We start from the raw sequence: 18,248 nt of genomic DNA, 5'->3' as shown, positions 1-18,248 counted from the left end.
GAATAATTTTTCACAAGGTTATATTTAAAACTTCATTTATATGAAATTATTCAACACGAGGTGCAAACAAAGGTATTTTTTTTTCATCAGCTGGAAACCATTTTGTCTCTCTAGATCAGACTGAACCAAAAAATTTCACAGACATCATGATGTAAAAAAAYCATAAATTTAAGCTGTAAGAAATATTATGATCAGACTAAAAGACAGATTTAAAAATAAAGAAGAATACACTAAAGAGGTATTTAAAGCAAGGACTTTGGAACTAGTAGCATTTTCAAGTAGAATTAGTTGGAAGAGTGAAGAAACATTGACTAGCTGCAATTACAAGCATGCAAAGAAAATAGACATGAAATCAATAGAAGTAACTGACAATATCAGCTAAAGCCTTACTATTGTAAACTGAGGTAGTTTCCTTGAAATAATAGCATTCACACCAGCTGASCAATAATTTCTAGGGAAGGAATAATTTCTCCTTTTGACAATTTGGAAATTGCACCTATGATGATATTACTGTTAGGGTAGTCAACAAAACACAACTCGGGTTGGGGGGCCTCCAGTGGGTGCATACAGCTGGGGATGTGTGTTTGGGACATGGCTACGGGCGAGCCATGTACATCCTTCCTGGGAAACCTGCAGCCGTGACCACCTCTTTGAAATGCCTGTACACCAATGCACGCAGCACGGGGAACAAACAGGAGGAGCTGGAGATCTGTGTGCACTCGCAGGGCCATGATCTCATTGCAGTCACGGAGACATGGTGGGATAGCTCCTTGTGGCACAAAGGATTCTTAACTGGTTTGTTCCACAGAAATGTATTATTTTTGTTTTGCAATAAGCAAAGTGGGGGATGTTGGAAGGAGCAATTCAAAATAGGCATCTGCTCTAGAAATATAATAAATTAATGAAAGATGGGAATTTAGAGGAAAACCCTTTCTTCACCAAAAAAATCTGTCACAGCTATTAGAAAATAGCAAGACGCATAWATGTCCTGGATAGTTCTCCCCATAGATCCATCCCATGAAGGAGCTAGCTACTAGAGCAAGATATCAGAAACCAAACCAACCAGAAGGTCTGAAAATCACTTTTAATTCAGCTTTCTAGAGGTTCAGAGAACACCCTGATATCAAATAGATTTTGTGTTTCCTAGAAGGCAGTAGCTGTACTCATTGTACAGCTGTGTAGCTGTACTTAGCCCTGCTCCTTTCCCATCAGTGAACTCCATGGTAAAGATGTTTATCTTTTTGATAAACATGGTTTATCTACTAGCAATTTCTTGGGCAAAATAGCATGCTTCTACATTGCAATATTTGGTATCTGTCTGTGGAAAAATGTGCAARCTGTCCTATCTTAATGCCTCACACTTTTGAATATATAGATTAAATATTTGGCAGAGGCTGTCTCAACTTGAATAGTTTGCATAGAAAACCTGCAAGCTGAAACCCATGAAAACTGAATTTCAATATTCAGGGCATAATGTCAAGTATACCTCACCAAAGAAGGGCAAGCGTCTGTAATCAAAAATCAAAATTACTCTTGGGTCGGGAAATTATAAAAGCTACCAGTTTGTCTCACAGCTGCATCTTTGCTACTCCATTAAAACAAGTTAAGACTGAAGGCTTACTTTGCTGCAGTGTTGCACAAGAACTTGAGCTTTGCATCATCTTTCACTGTTAGCTGTAGATATGCCAGGTGCAAGACAAGAGGGTCAGTTGCTCTGCCCCAGGATGACTGTACATTTATACAGTGCTATAGTAAACAAGGCATATTTTCAGCTAGACAGAAAACACTTATTTTCCTTTGCTATCGGAAACAATGCACCTTTCCAAACCAATACACCATCACTAACAAGCTTCATTGGGGAATCAATGTTGATATGAAATAAAACAGAAATTGAAGGTATTTTTTCAGTAAAGAGCTTGCATACAAATCAGAAAAATGCATTGTGGAGGGGGAAGGAAAGATTTTAAGAAGGGAAAATGGGCTGAGTTTTAGTTACATTAGTGAAAAGCGAGCTTGACTGAATTTACTTGGCTTTTTTTGTGTGTGTTAGTATGTGATCACTGTGAAGGAAAAACAAAGCTTACTCTGAATTTGAGAAACTAGGAACATGAGAAATATCCTAGGAGATATGACAGAGAACRCAGATATATAGATTAAATCCTATATAGGCAGCTAACAGTGCAAAAGAAGCAGCGAACAGAAGCAGCAGTTTGTGCAGCAGGCACCTTCATTTTCAATCCTACTAGTGTAAGCTTCCTCAGATATAGTCATGATGCACCACAGAGCACACTCCCCWGYAGCTGTAGCAGTTGCTGCATCAGCTGTGTCAGAGGCTTTGACCCAGACAGACCCTCTGACAGCCARTGCAGCTCTACATATCCAGCTCTACAAGTGCTGCAGGGAGTACTTGTGGSCTCTCCATGAGGCCTGGGCTGACAGTCAGTTCTCCTGCAGAAGGTATGCTGCTGTGGACAAGTTGTGTTGTCAGGTAAAGACTGGAGGAAGTCAGTAGGCAGCATAGCATCCAAGAAGATRAACAGGTGATAGACAGGGTATTTTGGGAGACAATACAGTCCAGGAGTCCAACCTGCCACAGCAGAGGAGTTGCTGAAGGGCTCTACACTGTTTGAAATGGTATATCATAAAACTGTAGAAGAAGGCTGGAAACTGGTCACTTCTCTTGATTACCTCTCTGAAATGCCTGTACACCAATGCATGCAGCTCGGGGAATTAACAGGAAGAATTAGAGATCTGTGTGCTGTTGCAGGGCCATCATCTTATTACAATTACAGAGATGTGGTGGGATAGCTCTCATGTCTGGAATACTGTCATGGATGGCTATGTGCTTTTTAGGAAACGCAGGCTGGGAAGGCGAGGTGGTGGAGTTGCTCTTTATGTGAGAGAACAACTGGAATATATTGAGCTGTGCCCAGGAGTGGATGAAGAGTGAGTCAGGAGCTTATGAGTGAGGATTAAAGGGCAGGCTAACATGGGGGACACTATTGTGGGTATCTACTACAGACCACCTGACCAGGAAGAGGAAGTCGACGAGGCCTTCTACAGATAGCTGAAAATAGCCTCAGGATCACAGGCCCTGGTTCTCATGGGGGTCTTCAATCACCCTGATATCTGCTGGATGGACTACACAGCAAGGCTCAAACAGTCCAGGAGGCTCCTGCAATGCATTGATGATAACTTTCTGACAAAGGAGGTGGAGGAGCCAGTTAGGAGAGGTGTGCTGCTGGACCTTGTACTAACAAACAAAGAAGGACTGGTTGGAGACGTGAAGGTTGGCGGCAGGCTTGGCTGCAGTGACCATGAGATGGTGGAATTCAGGATCCTGTGTGAAGGAATCAAGGCAAAAAGTAGGATCTCAACCCTGGACTTCAAGAGAGCAAACCTTGGCCTCTTCAGGGACCTGCTTAAAGGATTCCCAAGGGTTAGGGCCCTAGAAGGAAGAGGAGTCCAAGACAGCTGATTAATATTCAAGTATCACTTCCTCCAGGCTCAAGATAGCTGCATCCCTATGAGTAAGAAGTACAGCAAAGGGGGCGGGAAACTTGCATGGATGAGAAAGTAGCTCCTTGCAAAACTCAAACAGAAGGGTGTATAGAATGTAGAAAAAAAATGGACAGGATACTTGGGAGGACTATAGAAATGTTGTCAGAATATGTAGGGATGCATCAAGGAGGGCTAAAGCCCATCTGGAATTAAATCTGGTAAGGGATGTCAAAGACAACATCCCTATCAAAAGAAAGACTCGAGAAGTAATGGTTCCATTGCTGAACAGGGTAGGTGCCCTGGTGATGAAGGATACCAAGAAGGCAGAGTTACTGAATGCCTTCTGTGCTTCAGTCTTTACTGCTAAGGCCAGCCCTCAGGAATCCCAGAACCTGGAGATAAGAGAGAAAGTCTGGAGAAAGGAAGACTCCCTTGGTCAAGGAGGACTGGGTCATTTAGGCAAACTTGAAATCCACAAATCCATGGGCCCTCATGGGATACAGGGAGCTAGCAGATGCTATTTCTAGGCCACTCTCCATCCTCTTAAAGGTCGTGGAGAACAGGAGAGATGTCTGAGGACTGGAAGAAAGCTAATGCCACTCCAGTCTTCAAAAAGGGCAAGAAGGAGGACCTGGGAAACTATAGGCTGTTCAGCCTCACCTCCATCCCTGGAAAGGTGATGAAACAGCTCATTCTGGATGTCATCTCCAGGCATATGGAGGAAAAGAAGATGATCAGGAATGATGACTTCATTCATCAGCATGACTTCACCAAGGGATTTAACCAACCTGATAACCTTCTATGATGTTCTATTCAACTTCTATTCAACTATTCAACAATAGAAGACTATTCAACTTCTTCGTCAGTGACCTGAATTAAGGGACAAAATGCACCCTCAGCAAGTTTGCGGATGATACCAAGCTGGGAGGAGTGGCTGATACACCTGAGGGCTGTGCTGCCATTCAGAGAGACCTGGACAGGCTGGAGAGCTGGGCAGAGAGGAACCCCATGAAGTTCAAAAAAGGTAAGGGCAGGGTCCTGCACATAGGCAGGAATAATCCCATGCACCATCATAGGCTGGGGGCTGCTAGAAAGCAGCTCTGCAGAGGTCCTTACCTGGGAGTCCTGGTGGATGATAAGTTGACCACGAGCCAGCACTGTGCTCTTGTGGCCAGAAAGGCCAATGGTATCCCAGGGTGCATTAGGAAGAGTGTCATCAGCAGGTTGAAGGAGGTGATCCTGCCCCTCTGATCAGCCCTGGGGAGGCCTCATCTTGAGTACTGTGTCCAGTTCTGGGCTCCCCAGTACAAGAGAGAGATGGAGCTACTGGAGAGAGTCCAGCGYAGGGCTATGAAGATGATCAGAGGGCTGGAGCATCTCCCCTATGAGGAATGGCTATGAGAGATGGGCCTGTTTAACCTGGAGAAGAGAAGACTGAAGGGGGGATCTTATTAGTATCTACAAATATCTTAAGGGAGGGTGTCAAGAGGATGAGGCCAAATTCTTTTCAGTGGTGCCAAGTGACAGGACAAGAGACAATGAGCATAAAGTGAAACACAGGGAGTTTCATCTGAATATGAGGAAATACTTCTTTCCTGTGAAGGTGATCACTGGAACACTGGAACAGGTTGCCTAGAGAGGCTGTGGAGCCTCCTTCTCTGGAGATATTCAAAAATTGCCTGGACATGATCCTGTGCAATGTGCTTTAGCTGACCCTGCTTGAGCGGGTGGGTTGGACTAGATGATCTCCAGAGGTCCCTTCCAACCTCAACAATTATGTGATAGGCAAAGGAATAGAATACATTCAGCAAGCTGGTTCACAGAAGTTTTGTAATGGAACAATCCATTTATATGAAATGGAACTTTTGAATTTTGCCTTTTAGGTGAGATCTAATTCATGTATTTATCACCTACTAGATAATGTCTACAAAAACAGAACTAGGAAATACTAGAAGAAAGTATTATGGCATATAATTTGATCAATTTGTCAAGTTTATAATGGTTTTCAAGTTGTCCACCTACGATGTTTCTTTCTACATTGTGTACCTCACAGTTTGTGAGCTGAGTGAAAGGGCTTGAATTTCAGCATGACTTTTTATGATACCGAATAAAATATTTTGTATACGAGTCCAATTTGATCTTGTAGAGCCCAAAAACACTCTTTTGGTTCTAGGATTGCTAAATATCTTGAATAATATGGGATTTTCTGTTTTGTATAGCTGGCTCTTAGGCCTCTATCCAATATGAGAAGTACACAAAGAAGGGTAATTTCCCATGGGCAAATGAAACATGTATGTGCTACTAATCTGTGGATGCACAAAGCAATTTGCCATTTCATGCACAGCTGCATGATTAGAGTCTCCAAAAATGCAGTGTAACTTCTCTCTGTAATGAGGTGGTTTGGGCTAACAGAGTCCTCAAGGTCAAGTCCGGCTACCTCTAAATTGCTCAATTATAGTTATGTATATGAATGCAGGAAGAACACAGTATTGGAATGCAAAATTTTACCTCTATTATTTTGGTAACATCTGGAGATTGTTTTTGTTTAAATTACATCAGTCACAAAATTCATTCATGACAGCTGGGCTTTGCAGAACTAACATGTTTTTGTGCTTTTCTAAAAAGCAAAAAAATGTGCAAAATGCCATTCTATTACAATGCTTGATTTAATAATGGCAACTCTTGATGAGTTGCCATTATGAAAAACAATGTTAAGGAAAGAAACAAGCAGAGGAAAATACTATGTGCTGCTTCTACTGAGAAAAAAATATGCTTATTTCATGTTTAACTATTGATGGTAAAATATGACTGTAAATGTTGAGTATTCTTCTTATACTAAGTAGTACTGTATAATAGATACAGTATTTTTTTCTAAAATCCTAACATAAAAATGTATAAGAGCACACCATTGCTGGAAGAAGTAATTACATTTTTATTATGATCGTATAGCACCCTGCCTGGCTGTAAAGTTCATGGGTTGTGCATTCATTTTGGAGGTTACAAAGTGGTACTGATAATAGTTTCTTCTAGTACCAATATTTTGTGTACTATTCCTGAACATATCTCCAAGCTGAATTCTCCAATTTATCTGGATAACTGGATCTCAATAACTTCTTGTTGAACAGTGCAATGTCATCACTTCTGAAGTACAGAAGATTCCTACTGAACTTTTCTTTCAACTTGGAAGTTAGTGGCAACTGTACACCTCAGAAATGTGAGTGTAATATGATATACTGACTGCTTTTTCCACAAAATAAAACTACTTTTTTTCATAAATGACAATTAATACCTGATAACCATATGCAAACTATTGTAATGCTATGACACTATACATTAGAACGATGATAAAAATAGTCAGTCATGTTATTGTCACTTAGCAACAAAAAATTTAGTTAATATCACACTTATTGCTTTTACAGAGACTGTAAACATTTCTGCTAACATTTTAGAATTGTATGACTGTATGTACCTACATAAATGTACTTCTCAAAACAGAGAGAAAGAAAATATAAGATGATGTGATACAAATTTTTTGGCATTCATTCACAACCAAGTTATTCACAGTGGCAACACTTCCTCTGCTTTCTATGGAAAACAAAGGTCACCACCTTCTGACCAGGAAGGTCCTCAGGTGTAAAATATTGTGCCATTTTTATGTATAGAGAAAGGTCATTACTGGTGATTTTAACTGTGTTAGTTATGATACTTCTGTTCCATGGCAAGCTGCCCTGGAAAAATTATGGGTTGCTAACATTTTCACAAACTCTAAAACATATAAAAAGTTTGTATGTTCTTAAAATACTGGGCCCTAAAATTAGAGGAAGAAGAAATATCCTCCTTTAAAGATAAGAATGGTTCAACTAAGGCATTCTACAGAGGATTGGTTCCCTGCTAGTGTCCTTTGAATAGTCTTTAGAGGGAGAACAAACTGAATTTCTCTCTCTATATATATGTATGTACATATATATAGGTTTGATAAGGAAAAGAAATGCTCTTTCATAGAGGTTTTATACTTTTAAAAACAAAGCCAATTTCGAGGTGAGGTTTGGTACTGTTATGCTTGTAAAGCAAAAATTATGTGTGTCCATCTGTACATGTCTCAAAGATAGCCACTAGAAATCTTTGAAAGTTATAACCCTTGGATGTCACAGTGGGAGCCACAGATAAAAATAATGGCAAGGACTGACTGTTAAAATAAGTAAAATATACTTAGTGCGCATATACCATTGATTACTTGTAACAGGAAACAATGAACGCTGTACACACATCATATCACGAACCTTTGTAAATCAAATGATGAATAAAACTACAATTCCTTTCAGGAATATCAGTTTAAGTTAACTGATACTTTTATGTTTATAAAATGATCTGTTTAGTTTGAATTGTAAGCAAAAGCTTGAGAGAGCTCTTCCATAACCCAGACTGATTTATATAGAAAGCTTTGTGATTAAGGCATTGGGCTGAGACTTGAAATCTTTACAATAAAGTAGTGAAAGGTAAGCTTGTTAATGTTCGAGAAATGCTCCAGTATACCAGAGTGGAAGCCATATAAATAAATATGCAAGATGTGGCTTTCAGTTCTGAGGTTGGTTGGAAGAAATCCTGCAAAGTCATGCCTAAACAAAGATTTCATAGAGGATTAAGAAAACTATTTATTTATGGACAGATTCCGTATTTGCACGTGTAAACAGTTCTTAGATGTATATGTAGTGACCTTCTGAAACAGGATGATGAACTACTGATCGTTAGCAATGCTAAATAGTTATACCCCATATCACTTTATTTCTTATGACAGCCTGAATTTGTGTTTTTAAGTGAAAAGTATCACATTGAGTGTGGAACCTCAACTCATGCCAATATAACTTCTCTATATGTTCTCTTAGACATGTCTTCTGTACCCACTTGGAATTTCCCCTCCCAATCTTGTTTCATTTCTTTATTTCTTGACAATGTTATTGACAACTAGATTTGGAAATACAAACTTAGAACTACAGTGAAATTTTTACACTCCTTCAGACTCTGTGTCTTGTTTCTTGCTGTTTCTTCCGCTGTAAAATGGGATTCACAAACTTGGTTGTATTTAGTAGAGATAGTCCAGCTATAGTTCACAGCTTATAGAAACTGTTTGAGTTTCTTAGCTGAAGCCACAAGAAATGTTGCAGTTAAGAGTTACGTGAAGAAGTTAGTTGCTCTCCCCAAATGAAGAAGCAGAGCTGGTTTAGATAACAGGCTTAAATTCTGAGAAATGAAGAGTTGAAGGAACTAGCGTAAGTGAGATTTGGTTGTGGACTTCTATATCCCGAGAGATTTTTCACCATAAATTATATCATTATGGTAAACTGACTTCCTTGGTTCTTATCTATGAACAAATGTTATAAATAAGGATGGTATCTAAATGCTGTGGATTATGTAGCTAACCAATGTCTTAGTAGACTGCCACTGCACCAACATGAGGTTATATTTTTGTTTTGGAGGCATTATAAAAAAAATGGCCATTGAAAACACCTTTTGGTGGAATAGTCATGAATTGCCTGAGTACAAATCAATGAAGGACTCAGAAGAGCATGACACTAATTAAGATTCAATATTGACCAGATGCAATTAGCTAAACTGAGGGATCTTGTTGTTCAAGTCAAGTGGACTAAAGAGATAAGGGACCTGAGAGTAAAGACAGTCTTAAGGAGGAAAAAAACAAACAAACAAAAAAAAAAAACAACAATTGCTYAAACATCTGTTCCAGGAAAAAAAAGTAAAGCTAAAAGAAAAAAAAAATGTAAAGAAGGGATGCAGGCTCAATGGAGGGAATAGACATTTCCTAAAGAAAGAGAGGAAATGCAGAGATGTGTGATGGAAAGGAGGAATTTACGTGAATGAAAGCAATGCTTTGACCAGCAAACAATGAAAAATAAAGATTAATAGGTCAGGAAATTCAGGGATCACTGATAATAGAAATTTACATGTGGCAATTCTTCTGTTTGTATCTGAATTCCTACAGCCCCCTGATGATGATGCCTTTGGAAGCAGTCACAAGACTTCTCCATCTTGCAGCTGTGTGAAGTCTGTAGAAGAGTCAGGCAGATCTCATGGCTTTGCTGGGGACTATACCGTTCCTGTTGGGAACKATACCATCTCCAGTGACTGCTGACTTTTTTTTCCAGGCTGATTTTGGACACTCATTGAAGCATCCTTATGCATCAACCTAAGGGTAACAACAGTAATTTCTACTAGATGATCTTAGCACTGGGAAATGGTTGGTTGTACCAGCTAATGACAGGATTGTAGAATGAATATGTACTATCGCAGAGGAGTGACTGTGAAATTTCAGCTTTTATGGTGTTTCAGGAGAGGTATTCCCAGCACCTGAATAAATAAAGGGAAACTCCCCTATCGTTGGAAAAGTCCCTGGTGAGATCTCTTTGGCAATATCGTGTTCATTCTGGCCAATATATTGAGGAAAGGTGAACAGAAATTATAGCAGCTGCAGAGAGGGGACATAGGGGCTGTTCAGAGGAACAAAGAGCATATCTCTCAGGAAAAGACTTAAAGAGATTAATCCAGCAAAATGAAATATGAAGGATGATATTGTTACTGTATGAGAGTATGTCATGGGGGCAGATGTGAGGAGAACTATTTTTTAAACTGAAAGATCAACTTGGCACAGGAACAAATGGCTATGAGTAAGTTCAAGTTGGGATGGGAAGATGGGATCTAAGCCTCAGAGCACAGTTCTGGGTCAGTCTTCCAGGCACAAGTGCTGAGGGCAATACACCCCTAAATGCTTTAAAGATAGAGCTTGGAGAGTTTATGAAAGTGATTTCATGTTTGATTTGTCTGCAGAGAGCTGACCCAAGTCCCTGGCAGCCCTGTGAATAGACCATATACCTTTATCTCTTCTTTCAAATCCTTTTGGAGAAATCTTTTCCTAGGCAATCTTCTCTATATTGCTCTTCTTATCAATATTTTCTCCCCACACTTTCCCATGTGTCCTGTGTTTTGTATTTGTTTCTTTGTATGGCTTGTTATTATGATCTCTTCAGCACAGGGAATTTATCTTTCATACAGTGGTACTTACATTCATGGTACTATATAGACAATTAATAACAATTAATAATACCATCTGGACTATTGGGCAGTAACAACTATATAAGCAACCAGCTTCTCAAAGGAGTCTTCTAGATAGCTATTTCATTAACTCTAAGTTTTCAAAGTGTAATTAAATATAAAAATTCCCTCAAAGTTATATATATTGAATAGAATAAATGCTGAACAGAAGCAAAATTTCATACGATTTTTGACTGAAACTTGAATTCACATAGTATCTAAATATTGTGTATGATGCACACATATATAGCATAAATTAATATATATTATATATAATAAATGTATATGTAAAATAAATATAAAAAATTAAAATCAACAAAATAATGTAAATATGGTGTAACATGTTACTCTATATTATTCAAGAAACACAACTTAATGTAAAATGCAGTTTAGAATGGAAATGCACACCACTAGCATAATGGGGACCAGTTATGATTACAGTATGATATGCAACCTTTAAAAGAAATTGAGCATGTTATATCCTGGAAATGTTCACTTAATTAATTCCTGCAGTCCTCATATAAAAAGGCCATGAGCTTATCGTAGTGTTTGTGGTCTCAAGTGAGATTAAGCTGATTTCTGAATTTCATTGTCCTCATATTATTTCTCCAGGTTTTCAGAGAGGTATATGGTCTACAAAGAGGGCAAAGACRGTTGTAATATCTCTGCAGACTGCGTTAATATCTCTAGCACTGAAGAATTTCCCCTGTGCTCCCATTTCAGTTCCCTCCCTGATGTTGACTAATTTAAGCAGTATTGACAAGGCAGCAGTGCTATAAAGTGTTATTCATGCCCAAGTGCCCAGAAAGCGTTTGGCCACAGAACCTTTAAAAAGCAGCAACAGTTGGATCAAAAGCCTACAAATCAGAATTCTTGGCACATTAATAGCACTCATTCATTAAAGCAAATTGAATTACTGCATGCAAATTAGTTTTAAAAGAGAGTAGGGGTGACTAGTTACTACCTCAGTTGTCACAGTAGTCACACTGATGAATTACGTATGCTGTTAGCCTGACCTGTCTATAGTTTATGTAATCATAACAATTAGAGAAAAGCTAAATTGCAACCTAATTTCCTCAACTATAGCTTATGCACAAAATTTCAATGAATGCTAATGACAGAAAGTCTAAACATCTGTTTTATTTAATTTCTATGATCATTTGGGACAAAAATAAAGACTGATACAGATGCTAAAATTCTTAAAAGGCCCTAAGGTTTTAAATCATTTGAAATCATATGCTAACTAATAAGTATTTTTGTAAGTTAGAAAGAAAATTCTATAGTAGATGCTATAAATTTGGGGATATCTGCTATGGCTTCTGTATAACAAAGAACATATTTTTGTTCTGTATAGCAGACACATATTAGCTCAACCTGACTGCATTTGGGGTTGAAAAAACTTCTTCATGCAGCAGTAATATTGCACTGTATCTGTGCTCAGCTGGTGCAGGCATGCTGCCATGGCATCCTGATCACATTGCTTTTTTTTTTTTTTTTTTTTTTTTAGCTTTGAGTGTGTGCAGATGTTAGTTGTGCACATCCACAGCATAAACTTGTAGAAACAGTCTGAATCCTTGCAAAAGACAGCATTTTCTTTTGCGAAACGAAATATAGTAAGGCAGCATTAAAACTGAAACTTCAATACTACAGATACTAGGGGGATCATTTAATATTCTATGATTTTTTTCCAATGTTTCCTCTTTTATGTGCACATACATACTTGAGTGAACATTAAATACTATCCGAATACACAAATTTAGTCTTTTCTTGCTAATTTTGAGCAGCACCTTGCTGCATAAAGTTGTCCATTAACATGTCTGAAGATACAAACCTTACCAAACCAAAAACTGTTTTTACAGGAAGCTAACTGAATGTAAAGGGAACGGGGCAAGGCTTAGTTTTCGTAAGAATTCMTTGTACTTCCATGTACCTCCATTGTACCTCACTTGGTGAGGATGGAGGTCTTAAGCAAGGAAGATGCTTTAGCACTCAGTCTTCTTGTCCCACTCTTCATGCAGTGGCTAGTACCAGAGTTGTGCTGCCAGTTCCCTGAGAACCTAGTGAAAAGCTTCAGTTTTTGCCCAGGGTTGCAAGTAGTGCTGCCTCTGTGGCAAGAGAACAGAGGAGGACTAACAGAGTTGAAGCCTCCAGATAAAATTTCCTGATTGAAAGCCATTTAAAAGTCATCCCTTCAACCACATTGTCAAAGGTTGCTATTAAATCATTTATTAAGTATTTCAGAGTCATTTTCTCTACAACATGTTATAATAGAAATAATTTATTCAGAAGCCTACTTCTAGGGATCATTATTAATGCAATGCTTATAAATGTTATCTTAGTTTAAGGAATCATTRTGAAAATGGTACTTTATAATTTGCTATTGGACAGCACCTTTGTTTTCTGATAAAGCAACACTGATACACAAAATAATTTTCTAAAGTTTTAGATACATTTTCCTGTTAAAGACATCAAAGATAAGAACTAGATTCATTGTCATTTTGGTGGGGCATTTGGTGGTGACATTTTCCTACCACTTAGCTTACATTCTGCTGAAGAAACAGAAACACATCAGATACTTGTGCTAACAAAAGTGGAGAAGCAAGGAGGGAAGCCTGGTGAGCTTGTCTTAAAAGATCTTCGCAGAATGGTTCTCTGTGTTTTACAAAAAACGTRCTTAAATAATACTGTTTCTTCAAGTTTGCTGTTTCTGATACTTCACAATCTTAGAGGTGACTGTTGAATACACAGCCCTTGTCCTGTCCTTCCTGTGATTGACGGAAGAACTAGAAAGATGGGGTCAGATTTATCTCTGTCCTTCAGTGGCACAAAGCAGATGCAGACCTGCTACAACTTGCCACCTAGGATGTTTGTGTCTGTTTTGTCAATGCAGATGGTTTCAAAGTTGCTTTGTGTTACTGCAGAAGCACGAAAGAGTCATGTCAGTGAATTTATCTTCTAATTTATGCTATAAGTTAATTTCACAAGCAAAAATGGGAGAAGGCCTGTAATGTTAATCTCTATGGTCTGTGCACCAAAGCCAGAGTTTTTCCACCAATTTCAGTCTCTGGGAGATGACCGATGAGAGGCTTTTACTAAAGTGAGCTGCTGTTTCAGAGCTAATAGAATTGCATTGTGTTAAAGATTACCTATATGAGCCAGGATTTCAGAAACTAGCCTGTCATTCTCCAGAAAAGTGGCTAACAGATAGAGGAATTGTATTTCTTTCAAACCAAGTCATGCCAAGAGTTCCACTTGTTTCCCAAGATCTCAGTTTCTCGTGACATTAAGGATTTCAACTCCCAATGAAAGAAGAAACTCAGAATATATAGACAAAATATCTACTGGGTCAGAGCATACCTCCTTCAGTAGCTTCCCTCTTCTGCAGCTCTAATCTTAGTGAAATACAGCATTTTCCACTGATTCTTCCAGTGTTAGGTCCAGAGGTGATTTACAAATGTGGATTTACTGCTTGCACATCCTTGCAGAATGTATCATTTATGATCTGTTTCATCCATTTTGCAGGATTCCCTATAATACAGTCAATATGATACATTGTAAATTCAAGCTGATCTTCATCTTTCAGTGCCCTTTCTAAGCAAATCTGAAGGCTATCTTCACCCAGTCATCTTCGTATTTTTAGATACATATATTTGAAACAAGKGGCCATGCTCTTCATTCCTTGGTCTCATATCTCCAACACAACATAGACATAGAACACCTTTAGTGGTGAATGAAATAATTTTGTGTGAGATACCATTTTACAGCCACTAGCTGTCTATCAAAAATTTCTATGGAAAAGACACACATGCTGATCTTCTGAGGTACTTCTGATCAGCTACCCAACAAAAACCAATGCCAGCTAGAGTTTCTACTACACTTCTAATAGTGCAGAGGAAAAAAACAATTAAACCCAGACATCAGTAATGGGAAAAGTTTCAGCTTCTTGCTACTAAATTAAAGGATTTTTTTATATTAAAAGAAGCCAAATAAAATTATCCTCCTCTCCTTCTGTTCAGACTGCATTCAAGCTTTTGTACTTTTCTGCTTTTTTTGTTCTTTTTCCACCTGGTTGTTATATTACCAATGTTTTCTAGAGAAAAATGGACAATGCGTCCAAAATTGAATTGAAAAGCATCTAATTCAGCTGTCATGTGAAGACAACACTATTAAGTTGTGCTTTCTATGGATCTGATCTCATCCCTGTTGAGCACTAGGGACTTTTCTTCTTTGATTTCATTTGGAGCAGGATCCAACCTGCTCTATCACTTGCACAAATGCCTATAGTAAAAGGGAGGACTTAGCATGTCTATCCATATTCAAAACCTTCCCTTAAATATACTATCATCTGCCAGATCTTCTGGATGAGCATTATGGATTGCCTATTCTGTTGCTGTTGAACAGCATGCAGCCAATGCACTTGTTCTGCCATATCAAAGATCTACTAAAATGAAAGTAGCTGAAGTATTTATGACTAGGGATACCTTTAGGGATATTGTCCTGGTCAAAAGCAATATGATTCACTGACATTGCTTTGTCTCTTTGTCATTGCTTTGTTATTTACTCTTTTAATGAATTTTCTGTTTTCCTTTTTAATATATTATTCTTTATAATAATTCTGTATTTCCAAATATTCATGTCAACCCTCTAAAATTATTTCATGTGTCAAATCTTTGTCCTTTTGGGAGAAAATTCTGAATTTCTCTGAACTTTACATTAGATAAAAAAACTTAAAGATAATGTTATCTCATCTGTTCCTGCCAGCTTTCGACCAGGAACATTAAAAAATAATTTGTTTTTCCTAATGTTAGAATTCTGTTAATTTTTTACTGAGTTGTTTTAAAATTCTGTCCCAAATATTTTTCCATGTGCAAAGGAAAGGATCTTCTTTTTAATGCTATCACATTATTTTTAAGATATACATACTTTATAAAAATAGATCCTTATATATAAACAAGCTATTTTTGCATATATAGACTTATCAGAGAGGCAAAGGGAGCTGTCATCCTCCCCCCTGTGTTGCTAAGATGGCAGATAGTCCAGATTGCTTGATGGAGAAAGAGCCATAGTTTCTTTTTTTCTTCAGCTACTTTGTTTCTATATCAGGCTCTAGGTCTAATGCATTTAATGGAACTACATCAGCATATTAAAGGCCTCATTTAATGCATTCATTCTAAGATATTAGAAATCTCCTCCTCATTTTAGAAATATATTTAATCTTTTTTCCATTTAAATATGTCTTTTTATTAATTTCCTTCATGTTCTACCTACCTTTCATCCCAAAGTTAATCCATATAGGGAGCTCTAATTTCATTTACTTGTTGGAAGAGCTGTGTATAGTTTTGTTCTTACTCTCCTTGAGAACTTACAGCTGCCAACTATTCGCACCATATACTTTTTTGCTTCACTTCCTCTGCTTGCTTTAAAAATCTGCACATTCTTTATCTGCATTTGAAATCCACGACATCTGCCTTTTGACTTTTGCTTAATCTCATTGATTTCTACGCTGCTTTCTGACACTTAGATTTTATGAGTATTAATACAGATTTTACTCTTTCCATCTCTTCCTGAAATATGTTCTGATTTTTTCATTACACATGTTCTGTACAATAGTTGACTGCAATCATCTATCTTGAACTCATTACTTATTCTCTGAAAATGTGCCTTTTAAATTTTAATATCTTCCRCTCCTGTCTTTCACAGATGAAGTCTGATGATGGACTCTGCAGCTATATGAGTTCTACATATGATAATTCAGAATGTATTTTCAAGATTGCTACTTTGTATGGATCACACAGTATTCCAGTTTCACTAGGATATTGAAGTGTTTGTTTTTCTCCAACAAATTTTATAGTTGCATGGCATAATGGGGGGAACTACTCACCCAAACCATCCCTCAGGCGAAATCAGCAATTCACATAATTAGAGAGCACTTATTCTTTTCTTACATTAAAGCATTTTCTGGGAACAACATAACATACTATATTTAAGCACCTGCAAATGGTACTGTAGTATGTACAGTATTTATCTTTGTAGAGCATATATTATAAGGACAAAGGAGCACACAATTTATCTTTAATCTCAAACTGTTCTGGGAAGAATAGTCTAAACGAAAAAAACAAGTTTCTTCATTAGTTATCTACTTTCTAAAATAACTTTGAATGGAAGATGAGTATTTCTAGCATAACTAGAGCTATGGGTTCAGAGCTCTTTGAAACAATTAAATATCTCAACATTTACCTTGAATTACCTTAAGTAGATGTTAGGTAATGTTAATCTAAGACTTTTTCTACATAGTTATTGCATTCCTTAGATGCATTTTTAGTCTATCTCTCTGAAGCCTTACAAATCTCATGTGATTGTGCCTACTAGTGCAGCRTATATAGCAGTGCATTGGGTTCCACCCTTTCAAAATGTATATGCATGCTACCTTTCTTTTTATGTCCTAGACTKTAAGTTCCTTGAACAGCCAGTATGAGGGGATTTTTATTACTTCTTGGAGCATATACTACACTTAATGATTCTACAATTAGTTACTGAATCAGTCCCATGGATGATAACTGAAATCCCTAATGTTCAGTGTTCTAGCTCTGCTGTAGTTCTTTTTCAATGGCATTAGCATTTCTTCATATATCTCCTCTCCTTCCAAAGTGCTGTAACTGAATGTAAAAGACTGAAGATGATCCATATCAAGATATGCTTAGAAAACCAATCAATGTTTTTATGACCTCTTCTTTCACGAATATCTTATTTTACGTTAGAACTGTGTTAGTGTATTTTCACTTTTCTTTGCAGCGTTATCTTTCATGTGCAAAACTGCAGTATGTGTGTATATATGACAACTTCATAGAATTTATCCTTCCTATATGTTACTTATTTTGCCCTCTAGATTTTTTGACTTTGGCAAATCCTCGGTTGTCTCCTTACATCTTTTTATTGATTATTGTSGTATGCAGCAAAGCATTAGTAACACTATCATCAGCTCAATAAACTACATATTATTATGGATTTAATGCTAGAATATAGTAAGAAGAAATAAAGCACAGAAACAAAGAATCTCAGATAATAAACAAAAYTTTGCAGTAGCCATGTCTGATATATGTCTATTGATTACTGTATGATTCTAGGTATCATATAATGTGCAACTTGATATAATATATACACTTTAATATTATCCCAGTCATAACAGAACTGAGAGGTGGTGTGACTGATGTAAAACGTTGGTTRGTGCATATATAGAGTGTACCAGTTCAGGAGCTTATTTGATGCTGCTCATTATTGTGGAAGAGAAATTATAGTAGATAAAGAGAGTTTTAATTTACCTTTATATGTTTCTACACCACTAAAGCAGACACAGATGAGAATGGGACTACTGCCTCCAGGAATGTACGTTTAGTAATGGCAACCTAGAAATTGGCCAGAAATATTAGAGGTCTGACCACAGCACTACAGAAGGCACTTAGAGAAATTCTACACTTGCCAAAGCAAAACTATTTCAGATGCCAGTATGATATAATTGAGCCCTACCATAAACTGGCTGCTGGCTCAGAATACGCATTCTGATTATTGAGGGTGGATTCACATTGCTTGCATCACCTAGTTAGAGCTACCTAAAAGAATTTAGCTCGCCCATATCAATGGAGGACATA

General features: G+C 37.6%; 1 long non-coding RNA gene across 1 annotated transcript; it reads left to right on the top strand.

Annotated features, from left to right (window-relative positions):
- Nucleotides 1–6,420: 6,420 nt before the first annotated feature.
- Nucleotides 6,421–9,899, top strand: LOC146588118 (uncharacterized). The gene is made up of 2 exons (XR_014897486.1): nucleotides 6,421–6,715; nucleotides 9,497–9,899. It is a non-coding gene; the product is annotated as an uncharacterized LOC146588118 (long non-coding RNA).
- Nucleotides 9,900–18,248: the final 8,349 nt, after the last annotated feature.

The sequence above is a fragment of the Rhea americana genome, unplaced genomic scaffold (assembly GCF_003343005.1).
Source record: "Rhea americana isolate MKP2758 unplaced genomic scaffold, rheAme1 scaffold_54, whole genome shotgun sequence".
NCBI lineage: Eukaryota > Metazoa > Chordata > Aves > Rheiformes > Rheidae > Rhea > Rhea americana.
This window is presented reverse-complemented; position numbering and strand designations above follow the sequence as displayed.